Genomic DNA, 23,352 nt, shown 5'->3' with positions numbered 1-23,352 from the left:
CCATTCCATCTAAGAACAAATCATTTAGAAGGTCAAACTCAAATTTAAACTCAATGTGCAAGTCAGCAGCAGGATATGGAGCCTGGGGCTTATTTAAATATCATAGTTTACCTTTTCGCTGATATTTTTGCTGTAGAAGATCCTCCGTAAATTTGTTTTCACCAATGGACATGCTTGATCCACGTTTTTCATGACAATGACCAGGGGCAGTGCTGCAAAATCAAGTTTGTATATTCTGATTTATTTTATGTATTTCTTTTTGGCAAGGATTAGGCCTTAGTTCAATTAGGACATTTAAGTAGCTTTTATAAACGTAGGAGGAGAAAAAACACTTGTCACATGCATCTTGAGGCAAACCAATGGCACTGACGTTATAAGATATTTCAGTGCAAAATGATTTCAGTTAAACAGTTCAAACATATGCACTCTAGTTTGACAAGCTTAAGCCTTGTCTGTGAAACTTGGGGATAAAGTTTCATATTAATCTGCTTTCTAAAATGGAATTTCATTCCACGGTGCCTTTTTTGTCTTGTACAGTTTTAACATTATAAATGTGCTTAAGATGATCAAATTACCTCCAAGGAAATGAATTACCTGCAGCATCTTAAATGCTCAAGCAATAGGCTATGTTAAATGCATATGGCCTATAATGTAATTGTCTCTAAACTGCTAAAGCTGGTTTTATTTCAAGATGATGTTTGAATGAATGTATTACAGGTTCTCAAGTCTCACGCATTGGCCGTGAGACACACGCAATTCAACCAGTTCACACGCTCACACGCCACACCGTTATGGAACGCCGTTGGGGACAATACCTATTATATGCAACGCGTGAAATTTGGACGCATTAACACGCACAGTTTGTACGCGTCTTTTTGGTCCGTGTAAACGCGAACGTTTTGTACGTCTAAACGCGAAGTTTTTTGTCATGTTATTTAAAGACACGATCGTTTGTATCGCCTTAACGCAACATTTATGGCCGTGTATTTTTTTGTTACGTGTTTCTAGACGAAAGTTTTCGTCGTGTAAACATGACATTTTTGAACGTGTAATATTTCTGAGTCTTATTTGATGTGCGACATGAAAAAAGTTTTTATTTTTTACTTCAAATATTAGGCATAAAAAATATTGAGTTGTGTTGTACTGACTCTTGCATTTCCCACAATATATGTGGTCTTTTAGATTTTGTATTTGAAATTGGATTTATTCACCAATTTGTTGCATTCGTGCCTAAAATTGTCATATGGTGTGACATAAAAGTTATTCAATATAAAATGAAAATGGGATATACTCTCCCTAAGTAACTAACTTCAACATACATTTTTTCATTACTATCTTAAGATTTAACATTTCTTTTGTGCAGATTAATTAGATTTTGTATTGTTTTTCTAAATCATCATGCAAAGTAAGTCATCTCTCCTCAGCCTTTCCAGATATTTTAGATTAATTATGTTAAACCCGGTTATAAATCTATGAAAATGCTTGTGACTCTTGCTGATACTATTTCTCTTGTGTTCCGTTGACTTTTTTATGATTTATGATTAAAGTATTTTTACTGGCACAATTCTGAATGTCACACCAAATTATATAGTGTCACGCTATGATGAACTGCAACACTCCACGATTTGTCAATGTAAAAAACCTGTTTTTTATTTGCATTCATCATTCAATTAATTCAATTCAGTTAACTTTAATCAAAAAAACATACTAACATTCTTTTAAAACTTTTAAAATTATAATAAACTCATAAAAATGAGTAAATCAAACACCATATCACTTCAAGAACATTAAATTAAGTATAAAATTGAAAAGAAATAATTTAATTGTATAGGTAATTTAATGTTCACTATTAAACATTCACTATTATTATTGAATATGTTTTGAATAGTTATTTATTCTTCATTAAAAAAGGTGTATGTAATATTGTGTGACAAATATATCATATGGTGTGACTTAGAAAAACACTCACACCGTATGATACAGTGTCACACCATCTGACGTTTTGTTCAGTTAAGCTAATCTCTTGGTTAACTAAAAACAGCTTATACTTAGCATGTAAATTGCCACATGGCAGGAATGATTTTTAAGAATTAATAAGTTAAATTTGTATAAAAGTGTTTAATTTTTATGTAAATAATGTCACACCATAAGACACAAAACATTGACCACTAGTGAGCATATCAGATACAGAGCTTTTTAATTAAAAATGAAAATGCCAGAACTCAACTCTTGACCTTGCAAACCACTCCAGAGATGACACTGTAACTTCCTGGTTGAGTGTGGACCTCTTCATCATAATGATGTCCAAATTATTGCCCGTTAAAAATATAGATTGCAGTATCACACCATTTGACGCCTATTTTACGGACAAAATGTATTTGTCCAGAACTTGCTTTAAAATCATACACAGATATCAACACTTTCTGTGTCTGTTGAAATGGCCTAATTCTGTTACTTAAACTGTAAATCTATCAATTATTTATACTTTGCTGATATATATTGTCATATTAGTAAGGTCACACATATCCCGGACAGTCACACCACATGACAATTTTGATGTTTAGATAAAAATTTGAAGTAGAGGTCTTTATACACCTACTACAGCTATGGTATGCAGTAATAATATCTTGTCAGAGGAACAACATGATATATATTTTTAACAAATACCCATTTTTAATAGGTTATGACATCATGGACAGGTAGAATTGCATGTCATGTCTCCCACCCACAAACAATTTTTTCTGTTTTAGTTAAACTGGTGATAATTTAGAGTCAATGATTAAATACATTCAATGACTGCATGAATTAACATTATATTCTTTTGTAACGTTAAAGGAATTTGTCCTGTAGGTAAAGAAAACGACCATATTTCCCTTCTGGTTAATACATTCGAGGTGTCTATTTGGACCACTGCAAATAGCCTACTTGTTGGCAGAACTAATTACACTAGGCCAGTCTACCATATATGTGGAAAAAGTCACCTCTTTAGTCAGCGGTTGTGGCGTAACGTGTAAAGGGAGACCGGGGTTCTATTCCCACTGACAGCGCTTTTTTTTATATAACTTTACAGTTATTAAACGCATTTGTTTTCAATAAAAATGATTTGAATTAAAATTCATTTTAATTCATAAAAGTTACATTTAGGGTAAGGTTCGGGGTAGCTCTAGGTCTTTAATATCTCAATAAGTTGCCATGATTTTAATATTGTTTTATAAATCTAATGATCTACTGTCAGTTATATTGCAGGATGTTTAATGCACAACAATACTGATGAGCAAATAGTAACGTTATCTGTCACTATTTATAAGTAAATAGCATCTAAATGTCTACTGAATCCACAACTGTTGCCATTTACACTTGGACTTGGACTGGCTGCCCCACAGTTTACGTGGTCCGCCTGCTGTAGTGATTCTGTAATGTTTATGTGTCGTATGATTGTGTCTGTGTTTAAATGTTGAATAAAGATTTGTAAATTGTCATAGGCTATGGTGCTTTGTTTTCTGCTTTTGTATTTGCCTTATTGTTATAATATAATTGTTAAATTTGTGATTGTTACAATATATTGTTGTTATTAGATTTTTATCTGACATATACAGTATACATACAGTAGCCTATATGTGTATTAATTATTTCCAGTCAAACTGACATCCCGACTTCAAGGAGCATTCCAGAGTCTCTCATACCAGATTGATGCTGGCCCACTCGGAGATTACTCCAGTCATTTTGAAAAATCAATAGCCACAGTGTAGCGACTAAGTACCACTAAATGCTACTGGTTGATGACTGATAGCTTACTTTCTTACGTGAATTCAATAAGGCTCATGATCACACTCTCATTGTTAAAGTTGAACATTTATTCGTCTTCCTTTTAGACAAACGCCTGTCATTTGAACACAGTAAAAAACTGTTCGCCTCCTCAATCATCCCACACCTGAGTGACAAACAGTTGACCTTAAATAACCCCAGGCCACAGGCAGAACACCCAAACAATGAAAACACCACCCTCCAGTGGTTGGGGGAAAAACTAAAAGAAAAACATGGCTCCTACATGCCAGCCCCTAATTGCGTGTGGCAAAAGACATAGCAATTAACAAAACTTAACTTAAAAGGAGCCATAATAATGAAAGAAAATCAATATTCCAATACACAATCAGTGTAGTCAAAGTTTTTGCATGACATTCATCTCATATTACATCAAGATGTAGCTTCACATAATAAACATATTTTTGTAACAGGTCTTTCAATCACGTTTGTTTTGGTTTGGAGGCTAACCACTCGGACCAGACCCTTCTTATCCGGAAAGGTTTTCAAAATTCTGCCAAGCACCCAAGATCCTCTTGGTGTTGTGGAGTCCATAACAACAACAATGTCTCCAGGCATGAAACTCCTCTTCTCCTTGGTCCATTTCTGCCGTTCTTGTAGCAGTGGTAAGTACTCTCTGATCCATCGTTTCCAAAAGAGGTCAGAGATGTACTGAACTTGTTTCCATCTTTTCCTGGAATACAGATCCTTTTTGTCAAAAAGTCCTGGTGGGAGAACTGGTTTCCCTTTCAGGAGAAGTAAGTGGTTGGGTGTTAAAGCCTCAAGGTCGTTAGGATCCTCTGACAACTTTGTGATGGGGCGATCATTGAGTATTGCTTCAGCTTCACATAGTACAGTATGAAATCCCTCATCATCCAATGTTTGCTGCCGCAGCACAGAATGCAGAATCTTTCTGACCATGCGTATGAGGCGCTCCCAGACACCACCATGATGTGATCCAGATGGCGGGTTAAAACTCCACTTTATTTCTCTATGAGACATGGCTTTCTCAATCCGGTGATGGTTTAAAGCGGCTAAGGCTTCACGAAGCTCTCTTTCTGCTCCCACGAAATTGGTGCCATTATCTGATCTCATGTGTGACACTTGTCCTCTCCGAGAGATGAACCTCCGCAAAGCATTTATGCAAGAGTCAGTGTCCAAAGAGTAAGCCACTTCGAGGTGCACAGCCCTACTTGTCATGCAAGTAAACAACACTCCATATCGCTTCACTATGTTGCGCCCTCTTTTTATATCAATTGGCCCAAAATAATCTACGCCGACGTTGGTGAATGGCGGTAGATCAGGAACCACTCTTTCCTTGGGCAGGTCTGCCATCTTCTGTTCACTTGTCCTTCCTCCATGCAGCTTGCAGAATAGACATTTTGTTATGACCTTTTTCACAGCCGAAATGCCATTTGTGATCCAAAACTTTCTCCTTACAGAAGAAAGAACATGACTTCTGCCTCCATGACCAAGCTGCAAATGGTAATGCTGGAGGATAAGGTAGGCGATGTGTTGGTCTTTTGACAGAATGAGGGGATGTTTTATGCCCTCAGGAATAGCTGCTTTGCTCAGCCGGCCCCCAACACGCAGAAGTCCTCCCTCCAGCACAGGGTCCATTCTGTAGATGCTACTACTCCTGGGTATTACTGGATTCTTGGAGGTCAATGCAGCAATTTCATCTGGGAATCTTTCTTGCTGACAAAAGGCAACTATGGCTGTCTCGGCTTCTGCAAGATTTTTTAAAGACAACTTTTGATTTCCCAGTGAATCTTTGAAGGCTTGCATCTCTTTTGTCACATTCAGTACTTGTGTTCCATTAGCACTTGCAAGCTGAAGTTCCTTTCTCTTTTTACACAGTTTCGATAGAGCTCTTTTCAGCTGGAGGATCCAAGCAACCGCCACCTTTAATCTTTGCCAGTCTGAGAAAAAAGATATTAGTTGCGAAGTGGCATTTGTGTTGATGAGGGTTACGTTGATTATGGGATTCCTTTTTAACTCTGGGTCATCAACAGTCACACTTAAATCTAAAGGTGACTTTGGCCATTTTCCTTCAGGTTCCCAAAGAAATTCGGGGCATTCCATCCATCTTTGTTTCCAAAGACCATCTGCCTTTGTTCCCCGAGATGCATCATCTGCAGGGTTTAGAGTCGAAGGTACATATCTCCATTGTGAAACTTCAGAGCTACTCGTGATTGTAGCTACTCTATTTGCAATGAATGTTTGAAACCTCCTGTCCTCATTTTTTATGTACTTTAAAACTGATGTGCTGTCAGTCCAAAAGCAGGCTTTCATTAATGGCAGCTGGAGCTCTGTTTGAAGCATTTTGTCTACTCTCACTGCAACAACAGCAGCAGTGAGCTCTAGGCGAGGAATGGTAACAGGCTTAAGCGGAGCTACTCTTGCTTTGCCATACAAGAAAGAAACATGAATCCTTTTGTCCATGCTTTGCATTCTGATATATGTAGCTGTGCCGTAGCCCTTCTCACTAGCATCAGAGAAATGATGCAACTGGGCACAAGCCACCTTGCCAAATCCATCAGGCTTGATGCACCTATTGACCTGGAAATCTGCCAACTTTTCCAGATCTTTCAGCCACTTGTTCCACTTTTCTTGGAATGCTGAAGGTATAGGATCGTCCCAGTCACATTTCATCCGGCATAGTTCCTGTAACAGCAGTTTGGCTGGGAGTATGATAGGTGCTAGGAATCCTAGGGGATCATAGATGGAGCTGATTATTGATAGCATACCCCTTTTGGTAGAAGGCTTCTCCTTGACTTTGACTTTAAACTTGAAACTGTCCGTCTCGATGCACCACTGCAAGCCTAAAGCCCTGTCCACAGGCAGCTCATCTCTGGCTAAGTCCAGCTCCTTCAGAGTTTGAGACCTTAACTCTCCTGGAATACTTTGAAGTACCTCTCGGCTGTTGCTGATCCATTGGGTTAGAGTGAATCCCCCTCCACTGCAAATGGTTATGAGGTCCTTAACCATGGCGACAGCATCCTCCTCGGAAGGCAGGCTCTTTAGAAGGTCGTCCACGTAGAAATTTCTGGTGACTGTTTCAATCACGTCTAGTGAAAAGTTGGTCTTGTTATCCTCAGCAGTCTTTCTGAGTGCAAAGCAAGCGCAGCTTGGGGAGGAAACTGCTCCAAATAAATGCACAGTCATGCGATATTCTTTCAGGTCTTGTTCCAGATTACCTTCAGGCCACCACAAAAAACGCAAAAAATCCACATGTTCCTCAGTTACCTGTACTTGATGGAACATGGCCTTTATGTCAGCCATTAAGGCCACGTGTTCTTGTCTGAATCGCATCAGGACCCCTACCAACGAGCTTGTTAGGTTGGGAACTTGCAAAAGTTGACTGTTGAGTGAAACCCCTTTATATGCAGCTCCACAATCAAACACAACTCGTAGCTTATGTTTCCTTGGGTGGTATACACCATGGTGTGGTATGTACCACACTTTGCCTTTTATCGCCAGTAACTGATGCTGCGGTACCTGTTCAGCATAGCCATTATTGATGGCATCAGTGATGAAGTTTGTGTATTCTTCATGAAAGCTTGTATTTCTTTGCAGTTTCCTTTTTAAACCAAGGATGCGTTGCAAGGCAACAGAGATGTTGTTTGGCATTGTGACATCTTCCCTTCTAAAGGGCAGTTGTAATTTGTAGTGTCCAATTTCAAGTTTGGCAGAGCGTTCCATTATGTCTAGGAACCTTTTTTCCTCTCTTGACATTTCCTCTTGCTCTGTAGCAGACCTTTCGTTGAAGTCATAGTTATACTGGCTGGTTAACAGCTCCTCAATTCTGTCAACTACAGTCCTGTTAACGTGAACTGATGGGCAGCCAGTCTCACTATCATTGCAACCTTGTACCGAGCCATTTATGACCCATCCTAGCAAAGTTTTGACTGCGTAGGGCCCATCAGCCTGGCTGTTAACTACCTCCCACGGTTCCATCAGCTTGGATGCATTGGTGCCAACAAGAAGATCCACATCAGCATTTATATGTGGAACTTTAATGTCTTTCAAATAAGGCCATTTAGCTAGCTCCTTTTCACTGATGATGTTGTCTGTGGAGACGGGCATCCCTTCTTGAGTGAACACACAAGGAAGTTGATAGAAATGTTTGCCAGATAATCCTGAAATCTCCAGGCCTTTAATGATGGACGTTGTCACGGTTTTGTTATGACCCATGGTGCGAAGATGAATCTGAGCATTTCGTCCTTGAATGTTTAACTTATTAAGAAGCTTTTGTGAGCAGAAAGTGTCTGTACTCCCTGCATCTAGAAAAGCATATGTTTTAATAACTGTAGTTCCCTTTGAACTCTTCACTTGAACAGGCAAGATGGGAAGAATACCATTATGGTGCCCAGCCCCTGTATGACCACAGGTGGAGGAGGGTTTGCAGCTTACAGAAGATCTCTTGAGGTAATCCATATCCTTCTGATTACTTCTTTCCTTTTGTCCAATATGCAGAATACTAGGGTGCATTTGACTGCAGTGTTTGCAAGTGATGCGCTTATCACAACTCTTACTCATGTGTCCTGTGTTTAAGCAGCCGAAGCATAGACCTTTCTCCTTTAGAAAGTCTAATTTTTCCCGGTGTGCACTTTTTCCTAGTTGATGGCAGTGTTCCAATACATGACCATCCTGTGCACAGTACAAGCAAGAAAGGTTTATTTTGGTGGAATCCTCTTTATCTTTGTAAGCAACCATTTTGTATCCATCCTTAACAGAAACATGAGTGGCAAAGATGTTTCTTTTCAACTGTGATTTCATTTGAGGATTGCTTGGTTTCATTATTCCTTTAACAGGTGGAGTGTCCTGAATGACTCCAAAAACTGGGTCTGAAGTAATCCTGATCTGCTGCTCAATGAAGTCAACAATGTGTGGGAAACGTGCCCTTTGACCAGTTCGTTCCAAGATTTCATTTGCCTTTGCCCTCCACTTTTCTCTGAGTTTGTAGGGAAACTTTTGAATCAGAATCTTCATGTTAGCTGACATGCTTAATTCCTCCAAGTATCGTAACTCCTCCATAGCATTGCAGCACTCACGAAGGAAAAGTCCATATGCTTTTAGTGCTTTAACATCCTCACTTTTGATAATTGGCCAGCTGGTGACCTTTTCCATATAAGCTGCAGTTATGTTGAATTCATTTCCAAAATGTTCCTTGAGCAACTGTTTGGCTACAGCATATCCCTTTTCTGCTGTCATGTGAAGACAACTGCGTACCATGTCTCTTGGTTGTCCTCTGGTGTACTGCTCAAGGTAGTACAGACAGTCTCCTTTACAGCTGGTCTTTGCCTCCACACAGTGCTCAAAGGCTTTCATAAATGAATTAAATTGAAGTGGATCTCCATCATAGGTAGGGATTTCCCTGTGTGGCAGTAACTGGGCTGTTTGCATTTGAACGAGAAGAGCTGTTATGTCATTCTGTTGTTTCAACACACTGTAGAGGTCTCCTGTTGGTTTGTTTTGACTTTGTAGAGGTGAGGTATCTTGAGTGTCAGTTGAGTTTGTAGGCAATGTAAAAGAAGGGGGTACAGGACTTGTGACATAAGATGACCTTGTTTGTGATACAAGAGGCTTTGATACAGTGTCACCTTTACAAGCTGGGCCGTGACGGTTATAGGCTGCACTTGGATCAGCTGCAACTTCTTTAACCACCAAAGGCTCAGCATGTTTCTCCGGCGGCTGAACAGATGCGTGCTGCTGTGAAGCCTTGTAAGCAAATGGTGGTGCATGAGGATTGAGCAGAGTAGGCTTGACTTTGGGCTTGGCCCCCTTTCTGACATAAGACTCCATTCCATCAGAGTGCTTGGAAGCCATGCTGCCTCTGCTACTACTGCCTCTGCTACTACTGCCCTGAAGCACCGCTAACTTCGCATTAGCAACAGATATTTTAGTTTCCAGCTCGAGTTGTTCTTTTTTCCTCTTTAACAGATATTCCTGGTCTTCCAGAGCATGCTTTTCCTTTAAAGCAGCAGCACGCGCCAAGAGTGCAGCTCTTTCTACCTCTGCTCGGATGCGTTCAGAAGCTGTGGATGATTTGCTACTAGAAGAGGAATTTGTAATTGAGGAACCCATTAGATGCTGTGATTTCACAGAAGTTCTTAAAGAAACATTTGAGATGCTGTCTTGAGGTTCAATTTGAGGCTCTTTTTCTTCCGTACCATCACCTGCATCTTTATATTGAACTTCATTGCCAATTCCGATGTTACTGTCTGTTTCCTTAGCAGGAGCGGCAGAAGCTTCTGCATTCTCAAAGTCATTTCCAGTAACAGGTTCACCTTGAAGTTGTACCACATTCAGCATCAAATAAAACAGCTGTGCAACCTTGAGATTCAACCAACCATTTCTGAGTATCAGCAACAAAATCATGTACATTTAACATTTTAGCTTGATACCATATTTCATGTTTTTGTGCTTCATCAACAGGCAATAAATCCAACAACACTTTGTGTACCTGGTGTGATTCTTCAGACAAACACAGAAACCTTTTAAATTAATTTTGAACCTCGTTTACACACTCTTTATTTCCTTTTAATGCAGTAATGCTTTGCCTTAATTTAGAAAGTTTATTTATTTTGGTCTTTCTTTCATGTTCTAAATGACTTATTTTCTCCAAGAAAGCCTTGGCTGTTAATTTAACCTCTCTTTTTTTCTCTGTCCCACCATGTACCTTTGAAGCATTTTCACGCTCATTAAAGTTCAGTTCACTCGCCAAAGTCTTATCAGTTCTCTTTTCTTCTGCCATATTGGCCAAAAGTCAATTGTTTGTTTATAAACGCACGACACGGATACTTTGTATCAACGCAGACGTCACGTATCGACGTGACACATTTTACGGCGATCGCAAGACTGCTACCAATGCATTGGTTTTACGCTTGTACGTGTGCACACAATAAATCGAATGGCCATTCATAAACAGCGCTGAACCACATACCACAATGGTGCGTTGGCCGGCATTTGATCCTCCGATGTCCGCTGCTGGAAATCCCGGTTGCTCCAATAGCTCGATCCGGTGTCATCCCGTGCAGCCTCCGGACACCTGTTGCTGCGATGTCTCCAGTGTAACTCAGATCCTGCTGCGTGCCACTGCAGGTATTTCCATTAGCTCCTTTAGCTTGTTCCTGTGAAGCCTCCTTCCTGACGCTTGTTGCTGCGATTAATCCAGGTGGCTCCAATAGCCCTTGGTTCGGCGTCTCGCAGTGCAAACGAGTCTGGACTTCTTCCTACCGAGGCAGTTTTTTACCTAATGTAGCGACTAAGTACCACTAAATGCTACTGGTTGATGACTGATAGCTTACTTTCTTACGTGAATTCAATAAGGCTCATGATCACACTCTCATTGTTAAAGTTGAACATTTATTCGTCTTCCTTTTAGACAAACGCCTGTCATTTGAACACAGTAAAAAACTGTTCGCCTCCTCAATCATCCCACACCTGAGTGACAAACAGTTGACCTTAAATAACCCCAGGCCACAGGCAGAACACCCAAACAATGAAAACACCACCCTCCAGTGGTTGGGGGAAAAACTAAAAGAAAAACATGGCTCCTACACACAGTATTTAGTATTTAGCCTTTGCTAACTTTATTATTCATTGTATTTATTAAAGTTGAATGATTTATGGCATTTATTGGCACTATTATGTATAATTATTGACACCCCACCGTGGACCTCACTAATTATTAAACCCTGACTATGGCCATATCCAGTGTTGTATGTTGTATATGTTAACATATGTTATACATGTAGCCTGTTATAAGAGGATGCCAACTGAACGCAGTCTGTAAAAGTTCTTTGACAGTTAAATAAAAAAATTCTAAGAGCCATCGTAGAGAGTCAAGTCAAGTCAAGTCAAGTATATTTATATAGCGCTTTTCACAATACAGACTGCATCAAAGCAGCTTCACAGCATAAACCAAAATAACACAACAAGGTTTGTTTCTAGTGTAAATTTATTGATTGATAAAATTAAATTAAATATTCCCAAAATATCCCCAACTGAGCAAGCCAAAGGCAACAGTGGCAAGGAACCGAAAACTCCATCAGCAATCCACTTTTCCACGTTACCGGAGACAAAAAACCTGCATGAGTACAAACGGGATGAGATGCCACAGCATGACACAGCACTGACATCACAACCAACGTATAAATGCATCATTGACTCTAAAGTTTTACGCTTGCCTATGTACATGCCAACGTAAAATTACGATCTCATTCACGAACAAATGTTACGTGTGACGTTTGCATAGGTATTTGCTTACCTAACAGCACATCATCCCTCACGGAAAGAAATGTCGTCTGATGTTTATGTATGTATACAGCAACGTGCCATCGCATCACAAATGCAAATGCAATCCTAAATAGAGCAACGCTATAGAGAGCCTAAGTCCCGCCCCTCCGCTTCCGGCTCATGGGACCTTACTTCGGAAAAAATATGTATGGAAGTCAATGGCGAGAGATAACTTATCTTTTTATTCCGTCTGAACTGTGCCCTGAACTACACATATGATGTTTGTCAATTTAAAAGGTAATTATGAAAGTCAAGAAAGTCGCAGTTTGTCATAAAACAGAAGAGTAACGTTTAGTTTTATGTGAAAATCGCTCAATGAACTACATCTCTCGTCTCGCACTATGTACGTCACAAGATCCGTTGCTCGTATGTGTGTATTCTGGCTCAAAACACTCAGGCATGACGGCGTAACGTTACGATTATAATGTAAGACTATAGAATAAAATGACAGACGTTAGCTTCAGTAAAGTTAGCTTCATTCATTGAGAGAAAAGGTATGACGTCGCATGTGCGCCTTCTGGGTTTGTAGTCTTTGTAATTACGTATTTTCACAGTCTTATACCTCAGCAGTTTTACATCAAGCTGCGACTTTCTTGACTTTAAAATGTATCTTTTAAATTGACAAACATCATATGTGTAAATCAGGGCACAATTCAAACGAGATCAAAATATTTGTTGTCTCTCGCCATTGACTACCATACAATATTTTTCCGAAATAAGGTCCCATGGTGGTCGACCGGAAGGGGAGGGACTTAGGCTCTCTATTGGCTGTTGTGCGGTCTGACGCGACACCCGAACATATACTTCGTATTTACGCGTACAAACTGTGCGTGTTAATGCGTACAAATTTCACGCGTTGCATATAATAAGTATTGTCCCCAACGGCGTTCCATACACCGTGTATTTCTCACGCTGAAAAGACAATGCCAAACAAGTTGTCCTACAAGCTTTATATATAACGTTGTATATGAGGCGCGGGCACACAAAGTGAAGTTTCCTGCCGCCAGCACGTATCTCGGCCAGGGGTGCGTTTCCCGAAAGCATCGTTGGCCAACTATGGTCGCAAGTTCATCGCAATGTCCATTGAACTCTATTGGTAACGACGGAACTTGCGACCATGGTTGGCCAACGATGCTTTCGGGAAACGCACCCCAGATTACGTTCGTTAATAGGCAACACAGATGCGCGAACACACGGAAGTTGACGGAACATTCTCGGCCACCGTACGTTCGTTACTAGGTAACCAACAACATCGCGTGAACACACGTCGTGATGATGGAGAAGGTAAGTTGGAAGAAAGCTCGTCTAACATTTTAAGGCTAGAACATTTAATATATAGCCAGGCCCGGAGTGGGTAATCGGGAGAATCGGGAGTATTCCCGGTGGGCCGCTTCACTTTTGGGCCGGTCGAGGATTTTTTATTTATTTTATTTTTACATTTCAATGTCACATTAGTTACATTAGGATACACACGTTCCGCATTCTGCCACCACAGCGCGCAACTCAGCATGGGTTGTACCATGTGAGGGCTTTCTCCCCTCCCCTCCTATAGAAATGGTTGGGTCCATAGCCCGTCTTTTCAAAACGTTTTCTCAGGGAGGCTACCGCGGCTCCGCCGGCGCCTACTGATAGCTGGGCCGGCCGTAACGGTACGCGTCAGGGAGGATGGATGGGAGGAAGAGGCCAGGAGGTAGGCTATGGAAGCTTTGTTTCCGCCACAGAATAAAACATTTTAAAAGATAATTGCGACTTTTTATCTCGAGTTTACATCTCGCAATTCTGACTTTTTTTCTCAGAATTGCGAGATATAAAGTCAGAATTGCCTGAAATAAAGTCGCAATTGCGTGTTAAAAAGTCAGAATTGTGAGATATAAAGTCAGAATTGCCTGAAATAAAGTTGCAATTGCGTGTTATAAAGAATTGTGGGATATAGAGTCAGAATTGCGTGATATAAAGTCAGAATTGCAAGATATAAAATCAGAACTGCCTGAAATAAAGTCGCAATTGCTTATAAAGTCAGAAGTTAACTGCAAGATATAGAGTCAGAATTGTGTGATATAAAGTCATAAAACGTGTTATAAAGTCACAATTGCGAAATATAAAGTCAGAATTGTGTGATATAAAGTCGCAATTGCTTATAAAGTCAGAACTGCCAGATATAGAGTCAGAATTGTGAGATATAAAATCATAAAACGTGTTATAAAGTCAGAATTGCAAATTATAAAGTCAGAATTGTGTGAAATAAAGTCGCAATTGCTTATAAAGTCAGAACTGCAAGATATAAAGTCAGAATTGTGTGATATAAAGTAGCAATTGCGTGTTATAAAGTCAGAATTGCGAAATATAAAGTCAGAATTGCGAAATATAACGTCAGAATTGTGTGAAAAAGTTGCAATTGCTTCTTATGCTTCTTATAAAGTCTAAGTGAATTATTATTTAACCTTTACATTATTTGTTAACCCATGGTATTAATACTAACTACACAATAGTACGAGCTGAACTGTTGCTTCATTTATCCAATTTTAAAAAAGTGCTAATTTGGAATTCCACCATGGAAAAAGTGGGCCGGTCTTGGGCCTGAAACTCCCGGGCTGAAAAGTGGCCCCACTCCGGCCCTGTATATAGCCCATCGTATACATTATTATTGATATGCAGTCAAAAACTCTACAACTACTTTGCAACCAGGCCAGAAGCTTTGGCTCAGTTAAGGCTAGCTTACGTTACGTTATCTGAAACTAAGGGAAATGTTAGTGGGTATGGGAAGGAATGAAGATGTATTTCTTCATTTTATTTTAAATACATTTAAATGTATTTATTTTATTTTAAATGATATTATATTATACTGTATTAATAGTATTTCTAGTTACATTAAGGCTACATACGTATTAAAGCAGAGTGTTCTGGGTAATATTTTATATCCTGTCAAAACATAACGTTACTTTAATCATTGATTGCCATTGCATTTGTATTTTTCAAACACTTGCAACACAAAACACATTTCATAAGCTGGAGTGTGTACTCTTGTGTACACACACACAAACACACACACATACCTTAATAATACTCTAATATGTCATTTGTTCTCAATGTCCCACCACACAATAAATCATTAGGGCCTATACAATTTCGACTAGACACATTCAAAATGCAAAAATATTTGCTTTTCCAAACTGTTTGGAGCAATGTGTTATATTTTTGTAATTTTTGTAACTTAATTGTAATTTTGAAATATAACATTAAAGAGTATATTTGATGTGATTAATTGCTCTGTCATTTATCAGATTTACCAATTGTTATAATTTCAATTTGTGATGGTTAATTATGAACAATGGGTAAAATTGGGGGGCGGGGACATGTGGGGGCGGGGCTCCATTAGGGCTCCTCCCCCAACCGCATGCGATCTCACTCCAAGATTTTGATAAAACTTGAGAACCCTGGTCACTGGTAAATTTGCTTTTGATGTAAGTCTTTAGACTGTTGATGAAAGAGCAACCAAAGTCTTAGACTTTTGACTTTCTAACAAATCTTTTCCCAAAACACTTTCATCTGTGAGTTGGATTCTATTAGCTGCTAAAATGTACAATATACAGTAGACCTTATCAGAGAGTGTTGGCTCCTTAATGTAGCATGTATCATCTGAGGATAATGGTTTTGTTTTTGTAAAGCTATTTTCAAAAAATGCACAGGGATTATGTTATAAATAAAATTGCAAAATAAATATTTAGCTAGTCTTCTCTAATCACACCGTAACTAAAACATACAATGGAAATGGGATGTGAACTTTGACACTTTTACCACCACTTTCTGTCACTCATACCACCAGTTCTGTCACTCTTCACTGCTTGTTATCCATCATTTGAAGGCATTGTTAACAGTTTATGAAACTTGATTTTCTTGAGCCATTTGGACCAACAACCAAGACCCTCAAGCAATTCATATCTTTTTGGCATGGATTGATTGTTTTAATGTCTTGTATTAAAAAGTCTTTTGAAGAGTATATTTGCACTCTTCATTAGCTTACCAAGTTCATGAGGTGTTCTCTATCTATTCTTACAGGTAAAAAACTCATAGATGCCACTTGTGTCCATTCGCACATGCGCTCTCACACTGATGAGAATAACCTGCCTCCGCAACTGCAGTAACCTTTCATTAAGCCACATTTGAAGTGTAAAGATTGGACTTTGACAATGATAGAAATGCAGATGCAATTTGTAACGGAGGTCAGCGTGTGAAGGCCAAGTAGGCCAATCTTTTCTTCCAATCTTTTTTTTAATCCAGTTGAACTTAAAATGTTTAACTGTAATTTCTAAAAACTAAAACTTTTTGGTCAGCTGAGATAAGAAGCTGAAGAGGTGCTTATATATGGTGAGGATCTATGCTTGTTCAGACGGTATGAAGTCAACAGTCTGAAGAAGAAATTCAGAGGAATTGACATTAAATCAAATTGTAAAATAGTATTTTTATATTAAAAAATATTTTACCTCTTTCAATAACTGAAAGTGATATCAAAGAAGAAAGGGTCTTGTTGCCATTTTGTAACACGCGTTGTGTCCTATTGGACAATGCTGTTAAAATCCTGTTCTTGTAATGGAAAAATTATATCCACAAATCCCTTTGCTCTGAGTTAAATAATTTTACTGATTCCTTGTCTAAATTACAAACAAAATATCATGTTTAGTTAGTATTCATTTAATTTTCATTGACTTTTAATTTGTTTCTCTTCAGTTTCCTGTTTCCTTTGTTCTATAGTTTCCAGCCACTATCAGTTGTCATAGATATTAATTGAAAGGGGTGGTTGATTATGATTTCACTTTTCTAACTTTAGTGTGTAATGTTGCTGTTTGCGCATAAACAACATCTGCAAAGTTACAACGCTCAAAGTTCAAAGCAAAGGAAGATATTTGCTTTTAAAGAAATCGTTTTTTAAGGACTACAACAAATGGCTGGTAGGGACTACACGACATTCCTCCCGGGTTAGTGACATCAACAACTCTAAAATTTACATAAACCCCGCCCCGGGAACAGCAGTCCATGTTGAGAAGAGGAAGAGTTGTTGTAGTTGAGCGCATTTGTGAGTCTGCTCAAACTGTCGCATCCGTCTTTTCACATCCAATACATACTGTATTGGATGTGAAAAGTACAAATGCAATAGCCTGTCACTCTGTATGTTTCTTACAACAGTTCCCACACAAGCGATTTTATAGATTATCATGACAGAATATCCTAATCAATGACTTGAAGATAGTTAACTCCACATCAGCTACATAAATTCATCAACTAACCATTCAGAAAAGTCCCAGAAACACACACACACACACACACACACACACACACACACACACACACACACACACACACACACACACACACACACACACACACACACACACACACACACACACACACACAGGAGCTGTTGAAGCTCCGCCCTCTGTTCCGGGAGCAGCAGCTCATTTGCATTTAAAGGGACACACACAAAATAACGCTTTTTTTACTGACCCTCAAAAAGGGACAACTTTAACATGCTGTACAAAATGATCTGTGGGGTATTTTGAGCTAAAACTTCACATACACACTCTGGGAATTACAGAGACTTATTTTCCATATTGAAAAATAGGGCATTATACCACCCCTTTAACGAAAACACCTGTTTGTAATTAAGTTTGTAACCTTGTGTATTTAAGTTCCTCTCTGTTTCTCACGGTCATTGTCCGGTATTGTTTGTACATGGCGCACTGCTTTGTTTGCGTTCTTGTTATTGCATTGTCTAAGTTTTCCATGTAAATAAATCAAGTTATATGTATGAGTCTACTTTGCCCACCTTCTTCACCCCTGGGATAAAACATGACACAAACAAAAAAATAAATCCATTAAATTTAGATAAAAGATATGATTATGGTGTCCATTATGAATATAGCCAGTATTTTGGTTTAGTTTTTGTTTCTCTGTACCTTTAAGTCATCCCTGCATCCATTTCACCATATTATTTTCCATATTATTTTTTAATGCAATGCAAAATGTTTTGCGTTGATTAATAGTTATGAAATAAATAGTTATGAATTTAATGAATTAAAGAAAATTGCATTCAAATCAATTTGCTTAGGAAGGATAATATGATTTGATTAATGTTACAGATGAGAAATAGAAATGCTGATGATGATCAAATCACTCTTCTGCCTCAATCTTCTCACGTTGTTTCTGCCCTGCACAGTAAAGTAGAATACTAATAATTCAAACTTGGACAGTAAGAGATGTACAGGAAATTATCCAAATGTACTAGCTCAACATTTTAATAACATTTAAAATATTGAATGGAAACTGTAAATATTAATTAAAACGTTTAAAAAAAAAATATATATATATATATTTTTTTTAATTAACATTATTTTAAATAAGCAGTTTTAAAATACAGTTAAATGGATAGCTGACAATTCTGACTTTATTCACTCTACTTATGTTGTTTATCCTCAAGTTGTTCCTAAGATTCTTCAGAATTTTCCTTTTGTGCTCCACGTAGAAAGTAACAGAACATGGGTTCGGAAAAACATGATGGTGAGTAAATAATGACAGAATTGTCACTTTTGGGTGAATTATTGCTTTAAATCTGTGAGACTCAGAGAGACCTCTGACCTTTGAGTTTGATTGGCCCCAGCGTCACAGTATTGGTGTGGTAGGTACTGTCAAGGGATCTCTTGCGACGGAAGCGGCAACCTTGGCGGCAGCGAGAGTTGTAATCGTTATCGGGGCAGATGATCACTTTACACTGCAGGTGCACGAAGGCATGAGTCCGGAGGAACTTGAAAGCTTGGAATCTGAACCGAGCATAATAGTACTGACCGCTGGTGTAGGAATAATATGTGTTGTCTCTGGGACATCTACAACCGAGGAAGGGAAATTGAGATAAAAAAATTAATTCGGAAAATAAATGAAGTACAGTCACACACTGAGTTGGTTTCACTATTACATCAAATGAGTACAAGAATATATTTAAACTAAAAGCAACAGAATTATTATTTCTGATCTCAATTAATTCCACAATTAATTCCATTCTGCAGGGCGTCACATTTAAAAATGAAAAGGTCTCACCCGTTACGCAGCAGGTCATAGGAATGATCCTTGAAGTTATTGGGATCTGGAGATGCTACACAGGTGTCCAGGAAGAGATCCAGGCTGCTGTCAGGCCTGTTTAGCTTGACTTGAACATACAGAAGCTGGTTCAGGTCCACTTGATATGTAGAGTCATAAATTTGTTGGTAGAAACTGCTGGAGGTGTAGAAGGCTATGCTGGCATTGAAGCGTCCCGTTCCTGTGATGTTGGCAGTGATGTTCTCCTTGGCCTTGTAGAATATCTGGACCATAGTGTCCGGCTCCATTCGGCAGCCCACATGTAGTAGGTAATGTGACTGACGAGTGATCTCACCCGACTGAGACTGAGATGCCCGCACATTGTTGGTGTAGGACACATAACCGTTCATCATCTAGGAGAGAGAGACAGAGGGAAGGTGATGTTGTGTGGTAAACATGCTCCTCAATTATGCTAACTAATCCGACACAGCAAATTCAAGCATTAAATGCTGGATCTGACACTCATGTAGATCATACCTCTTTGGCAGTTCCACATGTGTTGAGAGAGAAGCTGAACACAACCTCAGTACTGGTAATACTGGGTCTGCAAAGATGATCATCCACATAAAGATCATTTCCACTGTATCCAAGTGAGTTCAGGTAAGACCGTTGAATGACAATGACCATATTGTCTGAGGAGCAATCCACACGACCTGCAAAGCAAAGAGTTTCATCCCCTCAATGTAATTTTGCACTTTTAAATTATATTTAAATTCATGAAAGACAAATGTGCTGCATGTTTTAACTGGCTTGTGTATATTTGTTTTAAAAGCACATTTAATTTTATGAAGAGAAAACTCTAATATGGTCAGAGAAGGGATGGAATGCATGTGACAGCTATTCAACCTTTATCTGCAGTCAGAGAGCTCGTGAAATGTGCCTTGAAACCATGGCTGACACCAGAGTAGTCACTCCTGAAGACAACAGTCAGGTATCGTGAAGAAGAGTGAAACACCTGGTGGGTGGTGTCATTGAAGCAGACCTTTCCCAGCTGTGAATGGCCAGTGGAAGAGCCGTCATGTATAGAGATGTAGTCACAGTTACAGCAGCGCTCCAATCTGGAAGAATCAGAAACAGACTAAATGTCACCCCAACCAGAAAAGAGGAACCCTATTAAACAATGCCGTTCACCATCTGCCCATCGGACGACAACACCACCCTACTCCAGACCCAGAGCCCAGTCGCGGACAATGAGCCAGTAGAACCATCTGAGCCTTACCCCGCCCCGAAGCCTGAGCCCAGCGATACATCTGAACAGGTGCGCGAGTCAGCAACATTGCCTTTCCCCAAGATCATACTCGTGGAGTATGAGGGCATGTAATGGAGCCCCGCCACTGATGTGAGCTGCTACTGGCCTCTAACTGTGAATTGGAGGTATCTGAAAAGGTGATACCCCTTTTTCCCCTGCCCCCGCTGGTCCCTCCTAGCTTAGAACTTCCTGTGTCCCTAGAGTTCCCTTCCAACCTCCTTAGCCTAAGCCAGCCTGTTCCCCAGCCCAGCCACCGCTGGTTCCTGTCAGTCCCTCGGTGCATCCTCAGTTGATTCCATCCAGTGGTGTGGATCTGCCTCAGACCAGCTCTGCCTCGGCGTGAGGATCCCCTGTCTCCGCCTCCTGCCACTGAGCCCCAAACTCCACCTCAGCACTTCTCTGCCTTGGCTCCATGCTCAGTCATCTCATCGTGGCCCGTCATACTACCAGCTCACCCTGGTTCCGCCACAGGATTTCTGGCTTATAGCTGCACCTCTGCCCTCCATCCCTTTGGCTCCACCAGGCTCTGCCTTCCCTCCACCTCAGCAGTTGTCCTTGGTTGCCCTGGCTCCACCACAATCTTCCGGGTCGCCGCCTGTGCCTCGCTCCCATGAGCCGTTAGCTCCACCTTGGCCCTCCAGACCTGTAGTGTCACCTTGGATCTGTGTCTCCACCACGACCGGCTTCGTCGCAAGAGAGTGCATATACCTGGTCCCTCCTCCCAGGCCTCCACCATGGTTCCCTCCAGCGAATTTTCCTTGGATCATCGTACTGACTGTGGCCTGGGTCCCTGCCTGACTACTCCTGCTCCTTGCTCCCCCCACACTCCACTTCACACAATTTTTGAGATGTACTTTGGAATCAGTAACCGACTACAATTTATAAGTAATCTACCCAACATAGAAAGATAGATTGATGTCTAGATAGATAAATAGATAGATGTCTCTCACTTACTGCACATCAACAAATGACAGGAAGATCCTCTGTCCTGGCTGAGCAGAGAGATACCACACACAGTAGGCATTGTCATGGTAATAGTTTGGGTAGTTTGCGCTGGAAAACAGCCCAGAACCATACAGGTGTCCTCCACACTGAGGGTGAGAAACTGGTAATCATAAAGAAACAAAATGTGTTCAATTTTACAGGTTACAAACAAGTTTCATATGAATCAGATTATAATGTTATCTGAATTTAGCCTCAGGCATTACAAAAACTAGTGATAGTAGTACCTGTTGTTGAGTCTCTCCATGTTGTATACGATGGGCAATACCCTGATTAAAGGAAGGAAGATAAAACTGAATGAGTATGAACCAGAAGTATCATGTTTGAGTCTTCAAGAAGTGGTTTAGACTAAAATGAAGCCCATGGCCACAGAATGCTTTCAAAAAATAAAAAAAAGCAGTGTGGACATTCTTCAAAACATCATTTGTATAACAAGCTGTGAATAAGAGTTTCCTTTATTATTTCTGTGGTTTATGTTATGTGGTGATAATAGAATCATTTAATACCACATTTCTATAAACTTTTATATTTCATACTACAACTCTAGACAGAAATGTGGGTTCTTTTTCTTTTCATTTATCATATTGGAATAAATACCATATTCTGACACATTTGTGTTATTCAACAATAGATGCTTCAACTCCACGGCAAGTTTTAACAGATCTTTCATCTGGTTTTGAGGAACTTACAGTGAAAGTCATGGCAACAGTTGCCATAGTACTGACAGTCGTGGCTGCATGAGCAGCTGCTGAAGTTGTATCCACAGTTATACATGCAGGAGACATATTCTGTATCAAAGGGAGGAACAGATTTTACTCATAATAACATCAATATCTGTGTGTGATTACACATTATTGGGTCACATATTGGTGTGTATATTTAGTTAAGTTTTAGAAAAGCAAAACTCATTACTGCCTTTAAGTAAACTGTTGTACATTCAACTACTCCATTTCATGTCATTAATCTCATCAGTGTCCCTTAAATTCAACTAAATGGCAGAAGCACCTGTTGTATCTGGCCAGTGAGGTGTTTCTGTTGTTGGTCCTGTTGTTGAGCACAAGCCTGTTTAAAGAGAATAGATAAAACTGAAAAGGCAAGAAATAACACTACGAGTCTCCTTTGATTTAGCAAAATCCATTTTGTCACAAGAAATACACTGACCCATGTGCTCACTACAGGAAAGATTGTTAATTTTGTTTACAGTATTTTATCTTTAAGTGTCTGTCAGATCCATAGACTGTAAAAAATAGGTCAGATCAAGGGGAACTCACTGTCGTAGTCAGGGCAACAGTTGCCATAGTACTGACAGTTGTAGGTGCATGAACAGCTGCCGAGGTTGTATCCACAGTTATACCTGCAGGAGGGAGCTAGAGAGAGGAACAGAGTTTACTCATGATGTCATCAATGTGTGATTAATGTAACTGAATGGCAGCAGCACCTGTTGTATCTGGCCAGTTAGTTGTTTCTGTTGTTGTTGCTGTTGTTGAGCACAAGCCTGTTTAAAGAGAATAGATAAAACTGAAAAGGCAAGAAATAACACTACAAGTCTCCTTTGATTTAGCCAAATCCATTTTGTCACAAGAAATACACTGACCCATGTGCTCACTACAGGAAAGATTGTTAATTTTGTTTACAGTATTTTATCTTTAAGTGTCTGTCAGATCAAGGGGAACTCACTGTCGTAGTCAGGGCAACAGTTGCCATAGTACTGACAGTTGTAGGTGCATGAACAGCTGCCGAGGTTGTATCCACAGTTATACCTGCAGGAGGGAGCTAGAGAGAGGAACAGAGTTTACTCATGATGTCATCAATGTATGATTAATGTAACTGAATGGCAGCAGCACCTGTTGTATCTGGCCAGTTAGTTGTTT

This window comes from Scardinius erythrophthalmus (assembly GCF_964197995.2).
Source record: "Scardinius erythrophthalmus genome assembly, chromosome: 19".
Lineage (NCBI taxonomy): Eukaryota > Metazoa > Chordata > Actinopteri > Cypriniformes > Leuciscidae > Scardinius > Scardinius erythrophthalmus.
The sequence above is the reverse complement of the archived record's forward strand: the minus strand, read 5'-3'. Positions refer to the sequence as shown.